Here is an 11,195-nt window from a genome sequence, read left to right on the forward strand (position 1 = left end):
ACTAGTATTGTTTACATACAATGAGAACGTACGTGGATACTGGATTCTGATGACACTAGTATTGTTTACATACAATGAGAACGTACGTGGATACTGGATTCTGATGACACTAGTATTGTTTACATACATTGAGCACGTACGTGGATACTGGATTCCGATGTGAATGTGAAAAAAACCGGGTTTAATTATTTCTCCACCCTTTGTAGAGTTGAGTCCAATATTATAACTTGTTTCTTCGTAAAATAATAAATTCGGGATGGATTTATTTGTAAAAAGATGTTTCTTCCCAGCTATCTGTTTTTCAAACAATAAGCCACTAGGTTCTAACTAATGTATATATATATATACGATTTGTTGTTTGTTAGTGAAATAATACAGTTGTATATTATATCGAAGAACATGCTTCCAATGTCAGTTAAAGATCAATGTTTATATAAACACACACACACACGCACATATGTATGTGATAATGTTGCTAGTAAAATAATATCAAAACACATACACATGCATGTGTTTGTTTTTTTTATACTTTATATTATCACTGACAGGAATGTAAATACAGAAGCACTTTAGTGTGTATTATCACTGACAGGAATGTAAATACAGAAGCACTTTAGTGTGTATTATCACTGACAGGAATGTAAATACAGAAGCACTTTAGTGTGTATTATCACTGATAGGAATGTAAATACAGAAGCACTGTAGTGTTCATTTTTTGTATGACAGGAATGTAAATACAGAAGCACTGTAGTGTGTATTATCACTGATATGAATGTAAATACAGAAGCACTGTAGTGTGTATTATCACTGATAGGAATGTAAATACAGAAGCACTTTAGTGGTTCATTTTTTGTTCCTAAAATTTGTTTTCTCTTAAAAATCATCTTGAAAGTTATCGAAAATTCCTTTCAGTGAATGAGTCATCTAGCAACTAGCAAGAAAATTATTACCAAGGAAGTTGTTTGTTTTCTATTGTTAAGCGCAAGGTTAATTAATGGGCTATTTGTGTTCTGCTCACCGCAGGTATCGAAATTGTCGTAAACCCACAATCTTAACGCTGAGCCACTGGGGGCAATACTAAGGAAAGAGATGATGTTAGAGGTCACATAAAGGTTATTTTGGTTCTTTCCTTACGATGGAATATCATGGACGAAAAGAAATCTTGTGAACGTCAAGTAAATATACGTTAACAAGGAGCTGGTTGAGAGGATCTAAGTAAATATACGTTAACAAAGTAGCTGGTTGAAAGGATCTACGTAAATATACGCCAACAAAGTAGCTGGTTGAGAAGATATAAGTAAATATACGTTAACAAAGTAGCTGGTTGAGATGATATAAGTAAATATACGTTAACAAAGTAGCTGGTTGAGAAGATATAAGTAAATATACGTTAACAAAGTAGCTGGTTGAGATGATATAAGTAAATATACGTTAACAAAGTAGCTGGCTGAAAGGATCTAAGTAGATATACCTTAACAAAGTAGCTGGTTGAAAGGATCTACGTAAATATACGTTAACAAAGTAGCTGGTTGAAAGGATTTAAGTAAATATACGCCAACAAAGTAGCTGGTTGAGAGGATTTAAGTAGATATACCTTAACAAAGTAGCTGGTTGAAAGGATCTACGTAAATATACGCCAACAAAGTAGCTGGTTGAGAGGATTTAAGTAAATATACGCCAACAAAGTAGCTGGTTGAGAGGATTTAAGTAAATATACGTTAACAAAGTAGCTGGCTGAAAGGATCTAAGGAGATACACCTTAACAAAGTAGCTGGATGAAAGGATCTGAATGAATTGTGTACATTAAAGTTGCACAAAATCGAGCACACATTTTCCCATGTTTCCACTGTTAACATAATTTATATATATATATATATATATAGTACATTTACAAAATATGACCGGATATAATTTTACTAGTTTTTCTCTCATATAGAAATATTTTTTTATAGTTTTCATTTAAGGTTTTAGTCTTCTATAATTAAGTTAGCAATAAATTAAGTACTTATAAGAAGAGACATTTAACAGCGAGCGGTGTAATATACTTGCTACAATAGTTTATGTTTTCTTAGATACATAGTCGTACATTATCAATGATTGTTAAGTACTGATTTCTAGCCTCCATCCCCTCCCCCATCCACGCACACATTTGAATTAGTGAAGATTATTTTGTATATGTACTTCTAAACGAGGCTTCATTAACTTTTGTGAACTAATGAAAAGGTTATTGATACGTATTTGGTATTTTCAACCTGAAGGACACCTTATGTGTACGTGGCTAGACCGGAGACTCTGATTTTCAACTGTTGACCAGAAGAGGAGCAACCAGTCAATAGTATCGCTGTCTACGCGGATAATATTAACTGAATGATACACCCACAGATCATCACGGAGCGAACCTTAGATCTTCGATCTGTGGCCCTGTACGCTAACCACTAGGCCACACCGGCCAATAAGAAGGGAAAAGAATGGCTAAGCAGGATACTGTGTAGTTCTTGTTTACAGTAAGATTACAAAGTCTAAACTCCTTCTTTTTTCGAACTATGTGTTTTTTTTTACTCCCGAATCTCTGTTGTTGTTGTTGTTTTTTTCACGTCAGGCTATAGCCACATGTAATTTATACACGACGTTTTAGAGAAGTAGATGTGAGAAATTGCTCTAGTAGCTAAATAACCTTACTGTCTTCATGGTAATATACAATTAAAAATATAGTATTATACTTCGTCAATAGCTTTGTTAAAACGGATGCATTGGCGAAGATAAATAGGGGATGTAGAAAATATGAAATATACCAATTACTCGCTAAATGAACACACAAATGCATACATACATACCTGTGTGTATTAGTAGACATCGTTTTTTATTAATTTCTAATCGATAATCTATATAATGTTTACACAATCCAAACCTTACACAGTAACAGCTGTTAACTGCTACAGTAATTAATTTAATAATAAGGCTGAAGATACACTTCGATTTAGAAGTACAATAAAACTCACTTTACTTAAAAACAATATTATTATCAACGTTTACGCGAGTCTTATTGCTAAGTCTTCTTACAGTTCATAAAAATAAGTTGCTTTAAAACGTTTGTTTCATTTAATTATATATTTCATTCTCTCTCTCTCTCTCAGCTGTTCACTATTTTTTTAATGATTTATACATTATAAAAATATATTTTGTTTAGTAAATCTTAGAAACAATGTTGCATTAGAGACAATCAACAAATGTGACAACTTTCTCTAATACACGTGCTCCGCGTGTTGTTCCTAATATGGTAGAAACATACATTAGATAATAATAATAATAATATATATTCAGCTTTCCTTAACTTAAACTTGCATAAATTTAATATAAAGTTTTGAAATTTTTGCAAAAACCAGCGATTTCAACTCATCAAAACTTCAAATGTTGAAACTGGCTTGCTTAGTTTTCGAAACGTCAACTTAGATAACTTGAGTATTAAGTTTTTTGAAATTACTGTAACAACTTGCTCTGTAAGGTTTATTACGATTCAACTGTTACACCTTCAGTGTAAAGTGTTACAATTATAGTACAAACTGATGAGTTCAGTTTTCGAAACTTGAAATAACTTAATATGAAGTGTTGAATATTCTCGTTTCAATAAACCCGCCAATTTTAATATCAATCTGCAAATATTTATTACAATTTAACAAGTTAGTTGCATTTCCCTTTCTTCTCACCCTATCATCAACACTACTCGAATTCCTCACCTCGTAGTTTCAGGAAATTATAATTTGCTTCTTTTATAAACGCCAAAGTAATATAAAGAAAACTAAAATTATTATGTTATAAGCACACGATCAGTTATTGTAAAATTGTGTATTAAAGCTGCTTAGGTTTAGGTATCATACAAAGTATGAATATTAGACCAAAGAATTTCGTAAAAAAGGTTCATTGCAGAACAGTCGCCCCCAAGTGGCACAGCGGTATGTCTGCGGACTTACAATGCTAGAATCCGGGTTTCGATACCCGTGGTGGGCAGAGCACAGATAGCCCATTATGTAGCTTTGTGCTTCATTAGAAATAAACAAACAAACAGAACAGTTTGAGGCTGTTTTGTATTTTTATTGCACGCTATGTTTTATAAGTATAAAAAGCATAAGTCATTTCTATAACAGGAAAGAAGAAAATACAAAATATAAGCTTAACTTGTATGATTTTATATCTCTATGGGTTTAAAAATATTTCATTTTGTTCAAAAACACTTGTAGATATACTAAGAAATATTGTTTTTATTTTCAATTATAAGGGTTAGTAGCTAGTACTCATTCACTAAATTAGTAGAATATGACGTATCCCTGATCAAAGTAATGTAGAAATAGATTAAGCTCCATATAACACAAGCTTTATCAGAAATATCCTAAATCCTAAACTACATTCACCAGGCGTCACTTGAGACTGTTAACTTTGTAGAAGGTGATGTGCTTGTATCAGTTTTTCTAATAAAACTCGTGTTGTATACGGTTTAATTTGTTTCTATATAACACTGATTCAACTGTAAACAGAAATCGAAAACTGTTTCTGTATTGCCAAATCAATCGAAAAAATTAAACTTACAGTGTACACAGTTACATGAGGTAGTTGCTGATGTTGACGTTTTCTATTAATTAATTTTTGCATTTTAGAAGTGCTACTACGATGTCCATTAAACCAAAAGCATTAGTTACACGGTGTACTCTTAATATCTTCTTTTGATTTACAAAACTAACTTGCTAGTTAATTAGACCCAGACCCTTGAAATAGTTTTCCTTGAATTCTAATTTAATTAGATTATAACCTTAGAATTTCTTACTCTAGCATATATTTTACTTATTTGAATGTATATCGCTGCACCATATCGAATGTATATCGCTGCACCATATCGAATGTATATCGCTGCACCATATCGAATGTATATCACTGCACCATAGTTTCGCATGTAAAAAACAAAAATTATATTAATGTATATCGCTGCACCATACTGAATGTATATCACTGCACCATAGTTTCGCATGTAAAAAAAACAAAAAATTATATTAATTTATAATTATTAACAAATAATACTCACATCTGTGTTGCCCAATCTATTGAGCTTATGCAAGACTGCCAAAATTAAACTACAGTTCAAAAGGGTTTAGTGTGGGAACGGAATGAAAATGTTGTCGAATCAACGGATGTTTTACAAGTAGTTACAAAAGAATATTAAAATAGATAAGCGAATTTTGAAATTAAGTCAAGTTCATTAATGAGAAGATTAAAACCAAAAAGTTTGTTTTAATTAAAACAGAAGAAACACAAAAAAATTATGTAAGTAAAAGAGGATGTTAACAACAGTTTGTGAAATGTACACTTCCGATAAATAAAATAATTTTTCATGATCAAAATACGAATCTTAGTGGATCATAAAATCATTCGCTCTGGTAACCAAACTATACATAACTTATCACATTTCATCATCAGATAGAATATAAATAAATTCTAGAAGTGTGGGTGGTACTTCTGTTCGTATAAGTGAGATTTTAAGTTCTCAGCATGGTCGAGTTTGTATTCATATTTGTAATATCAGTCGTAGGCCCAAAATACACGAATCAACTATGGATATACAACTGAATCACAACTGTTCACTGTGTGTATTTTTAAATATGTTTTTAAGATTTGTGTATAGTTCAGTGTGATAGTGACAATGAGTCAGTCAAAATAGAGATGAAATAAACTGATTAAGCTAAATTTATTATATGCATATCCTAATACAATCCGAACGTTATAGCATGAATAGAGATGTTTCACATTTGATGGGCTTACGTGTTAATTCGAATTAACTCATACATACGAGAGCTTATTATTGTCAAATATGTACTTGTACTCAACGTCTAGAGCGATAACACATTGTTTAAAAATAATAATTTTGTTACCAAGTCTTATTACATTTGACACCTTATTGACAAATCTGTTGCCCAGTGGCTTACTACGCTGAGAACCGGGTTTAGATATCCGTGGCGGGATGAGCACAGATAGCCCATTGTATAGCTTTGTGCTTTATAACAACCAACCAGCCAATTGACAAATTTTTGCGAGAGCTCATGTTGTTAGGACATTAGCATTTGTTTATTTCAAAAGTGTTTTACTTGCAAGTTATTGTTACATAATACGTTTTACAGCTCATTTAGTGCTTTACTGATAAATCTGGAGAACAACACTGAACATGTTTAAAACACTGACGATTTCTTGTTTTGGAAATGTAATATTCACCTTACAATCTTCAAGACACAAGCTATATAGTAAGAACCTATACCAGGACTGGAAAATCTTTGGACTATGTACGGCGGAAGTAGGCACACTCTTAGAGTATGTTTCAGTATTACATGAGACAAACATATATGGTGTAAGAGCGTACTAATCTTCTGGGAACATAGCATGTTTCTTACAAACTGTTTCCAAAAACCCGCTGGTTACTTTCTAACGATGTCATATAATGTTATTCCTTGTTTTTTATACACGCTTGATAGGGTCCCAAGAATAAGTTAGTTCATGATATTAGGCTTAGCATTATAATTTTTTAAAATACTTGTAAAATAGCTATTACAATTAGTATTTATGTTTGGACTTATCCTGTACTTTAATTTGTATTTGCAACATACTCATTACTAAATAACAAGAACTTTGCAAACTACCAAGTATTTTCTGTTATATTCCAAGAGTTTCTTTAGTTCTGTCATTTTGCATTTGAAATCTGTTTCCATGGAACATTTTTTTTCCTATTCTAATCTGCCTTAGAATTTAATATATATATACGAGATACAAGTTGTGGTATAGGAAATCATTAAAACTTTGAAGTCTCTTATATCGAGCCTGCTTATGATTCCGTATACTTACAGAGACAAATCACAAAGAAAATTAAATATCTATAATAAACTGAAACTGAGTGTATATTTCAAATTTATGAAGCTTCAACTGAAACAACTAAAACTTTGTTGTTTTAAGAAATATAAAATCAAAAAATTTTGAGAAAATATTATAGCGCAATGTCTGAGGCATTAGACACACGTTACGTGCAATTACGTATGTTATAATTGTATGTTTACATCTGTATGTCAATCTTGTATTCATGGACACATTTTTGTCTACACAATATAACGTATATGATATTTATTTACATTCAGGTTACGTACTCTTTTTCCCGAGTACATTTGAAATCATATTCATTAAAATCACATGATCAATAGTTCGTATATGGTGAGACAAAATGGCTGTTTTGTCTTGTACTAGAACGCCGTCTTTCTATCTGACTGATGCTTGTTTATCTATATGTCAACCTCACAATTTAATTCTGTCTATCTGTATGCCTATCCATCAATCTAAATATATTTTATCTTATGTATTTGTCTGTTTATCTGTATTTGTTTCCATTTGTTTAGTCTTGTGAGAAGCAACATATTGAGTTTTAAATGATGAAGTAATTAAAGAGTCAATGAATAGTGACCTATGGCTATGCTCATTAATTACCCTGCACTATCTTCAGCCCAACATGATAAAATGGTTTTACCAAATATTGTTTTATTAACTGTCATTATTTAATATTCTTCTCCTTATACCATCCTTCCGTCCTATTACTTTTAAATATATAAAATATACAATATTTCTTCTTCTGTAAAATGTAAATATCAAATATAAAACGAGTATAGTGGGGGAAAAAACTAAAAAAAAAACTAATTTATTGCTAAAATATGCAAAGTTAAATAAAGATAATTTTCAATGTTAGTTTCTTTTGCTATGCTATTTAAAACGGTATTCTTAACAAACCGTCTGTTTTGCTACTTTTCAGTGTATATGGTTGATTTTTTATGTATAAAGCAGATTAGATATTTATTTATATGGCCTTTTTAAATATTTACTTAAGATTAACTTTTCAACAGAAAAACAGCTTTAAAAGCAGCCATCTATTCAATATATGAAACGAACAGTGACCCTCAAATACTAATACTATATCTTTCGTATTCAGTAATTAACCCGATGACACCTTTACTTTGCATAAAACTATATATTTTTGTCTGTCTGTCTGTCTAAATTAACACAGATGTTTTTTTTAAAAAAAGAGAACTCGTGTAAACATCTTCGATCACAAACTAATCAAAGGAACATAGAGCCCTCGATAAAATTTCCGCCACGTGACTAGATTCACCTTTTCTGCAGAATTTCACCGTTGCTATCTTTGACAGGTTGTATATACTATCAAAGCATCGTCTATTAACACAGGCTGACTGCTCCCGATCACCGCTTGGGTACAGCTGTACTTCAGAAAGATGAATCATGGAATTAGCCATGAACTTTTTATATTCTATCAACCCTGAGCTTCAAAATGCGTATCGAGGAAGTTTCAGTTTTGTTATTCAATGCCTTGCAAATCTGGTCTTTAGAGACTTGTGATAGCTTTAAGTTCACCGTAAGCATAATTATTAGATATATCGTTTAAATAGTCAAGTTAATAAAACATCGTGTTATTTTCTTCTACACCTTCTCTTTTTCTTTTTATTGCAAGATGCAAAACATAAACACTAAGGATTTATTTTATATTTGGTCCCGAGGAAAGTGAAAAAGTAAAATATAACTGAATTTCCGAATCTGCTTAAATTGTATTTTTATTAAAAGTTGATTGTTCATTATGTGTTTTCTGATCAAGCAATAGAACCTAAAACCACTTTATAAAGAATGTACTTCATTACAGACCTGTGCACCCCCTTGATGGCTCAGCAGTAAGAGCCCAGATAGCCCATTATGTAGCTAAGAAACAAACCTGTGTATCATACATTATCAGAATTTATGGAAAAATGGAAAATTTTGGAACGGAAATAATACATCAGAATACATAAAGTAATACCGTACTTACAATAATGCAATTTGATATACATGTACTAAATATTCTGATTTAAATACTGGCACCAGAGACTAAAACGCAACTAACTTTTTGATTTCGTAATAAGTGATTCTTCTGTCAGTCGTCCACGAGTAAAGAATGAAAACACTCCACTACCAGGACTCGAACTCTGAATCCTGATGTTCACTTTAGATCCACATTCATTATATCGTAATGATATTGTTTCAATCGCTTGAGGGCGTAATAATTAGACCATATAAGTATACAGAATAAGGTGGTAATTATTACAGCAGGATGATGAATTCTATAATTGTCATGAACAATACCTAGATTTATAGGAACTATAATATTTTTGCAACTTAAGATTAAAAGCACTGTCAAAATATTTCAATAACTATTATACGCAGCTCAGAGTTTACAGCTCTTAGGCCTACATTTTATGTAATAACGAATCTTGAATACGCTTATTCTAAATATTGAAATGTTATGCGTCATGTCATGTGGTACTCAGTGTATTACTCCGCGAATTTTTGTGTTTAGAATTAAGATTTAAATACACATAAGTACGTACAGTTAAGTGACGACATCAGGGAATGACTCCGAAAGTTCACCAGTATAGACTTACTCCAGTGTGCATAAGAAATAAACGTTACTGTCATCATTTAAATAAAAAAAAGTATTGCAAAGAGAAATAATAAGTAATTATAAATGCCAAAAAAAACACGCGTTAGAACTGTTTACTTCTACTACACAGAGGTAAACGATAAATTAAACTTGCATCTGATATTGTGTTTATTAGTTGCAATGGTAATTACAGTTGTCCTGTTCTTTTTTCTTTTAGTCCGTTAAGAAACGTTTGTATAATGCAGATATCTAGGAAGATTGAACATTAAATACGTTGTCTTATAGCAAACAATGTAAATAGTAAAAATTGTGCTGTTGGAATAACTAGAAGAGTTTATATGACAATCTGAAATATTGTTACAGTAATCTTCAACTCTGTGGAAGCATTTTATAATAATTCAACAATTTATATATGAAAAATTTGTAATAACAATATGAGGAAACTAATAGCTCTCTTGTAACAATAAATATGGATGTTAAAGAAATCCTTAATGGTTGTGATAACAATGCCCAATAATGTTACTGTAATACTGGCATTTGTGGTACGATGAACACCAACGGTAAGGAAATCCTGATCACTTGTGGTAACAATATATATGAGTGTTACAGTTACTGTGGAAAAATGAAGCAAATGGCGTATTTTAAGGTGAGCACTGTGACATATCATAAGCTTTGTTATAAGAACATAGTTAAATGTTTATTGCAAAGATAACAGCATATAGATAACAAAATCCTGTAAAAAAACTTAATTAGACGTTTATAAGAATCACAAGTTGAACTTCTAGAATCAATAATGGCACTAACCGCCACATTCATGAAAACTGCTTTTAGTCAATCGAAACAGCTCTGTTGACAAGAGTATCACGGTAAAGGTCAGTTTTCGCTAAGAACATGATAATTTTTTCAAAGGGGGCTTTAAACTTCTATGTTCGTATAGAGCTTGTTTGCCTCTGATCAAACCAAAGCCCTCTGTACCTCCTAATCAACTCCTCAAATGGTTACATATATATTCAGTTACACTTACGACTTCATGGGTGACGATAAGGTGTGTAATTCATCATGTGTATTTCGTCGTTTCTTATTGTTGTTGTTGTTCCTCCAGAAGTCAAAGGAAACAATAGAATAGTCTGAACATAATCATATTTAGATTTCATTAAATACTCTCTTTTGAAATAGAAAAACAAAATGGCTGGTCTGCAAAATTTACGATACATAGAAAACACCCGTCGAACATTGTATAAATAAACCCGATTGCTTTGGAAGGAATTGCTCTTTCTTCTATACATAGGTGAACTGAGAATACTTAATTTAATTATCAAACAATGCTGTTTTGGGGTAATGAATGCCGAAATGTATTGTCTGATTGTTTTTAATAAAGTGACTGACAAAATACACTTACTTATTCTCTTCAACAAACACTATATACAATAACAGGATCCAGCAACATATATATAATCTGATTGTTTCTAAGTTTGTGATTTTTGATCTTGGGACGAATAATATTAAACAAGAGGGAATCCTCAGTAGCCGCGGCTGTAATTAGATCTCAAATCACTCAAGAGATGGAGCTATGAGCTAAAAGTTTTTACTAGAAAAAAATTCTCAGAGCCATTCTATGAGCCGCTATGCAGGCTCTAAAAAGAATGCAGAAAATGATTGTTTGTTATGGATTTCGCGCAAAGCTACACGAGGGCTA

At 31.6% G+C, this 11,195-nt stretch overlaps 1 protein-coding gene across 2 annotated transcripts in view; it reads left to right on the plus strand.

Moving 5' to 3' along the window:
- The window catches only part of LOC106470258 (forkhead box C1-A-like), a 29,610-nt gene that overhangs the window by 4,648 nt on the left and 13,767 nt on the right, over positions 1–11,195 (plus strand). Inside the window, exon 2 of one of the 2 annotated variants that reach the window (XM_013930803.2) lies at positions 2,259–3,035. The exons of the other annotated variant lie outside the window; for it this stretch is intronic. The gene's annotated coding sequence lies outside the window, so the exon portion shown is untranslated. Of the gene's footprint in view, positions 1–2,258; positions 3,036–11,195 lie in introns of those variants that run through there. 2 annotated transcript variants of the gene reach the window in all.

This window comes from Limulus polyphemus, unplaced genomic scaffold, assembly GCF_000517525.1.
Source record: "Limulus polyphemus unplaced genomic scaffold, Limulus_polyphemus-2.1.2 Scaffold3910, whole genome shotgun sequence".
Taxonomy (NCBI): domain Eukaryota; kingdom Metazoa; phylum Arthropoda; class Merostomata; order Xiphosura; family Limulidae; genus Limulus; species Limulus polyphemus.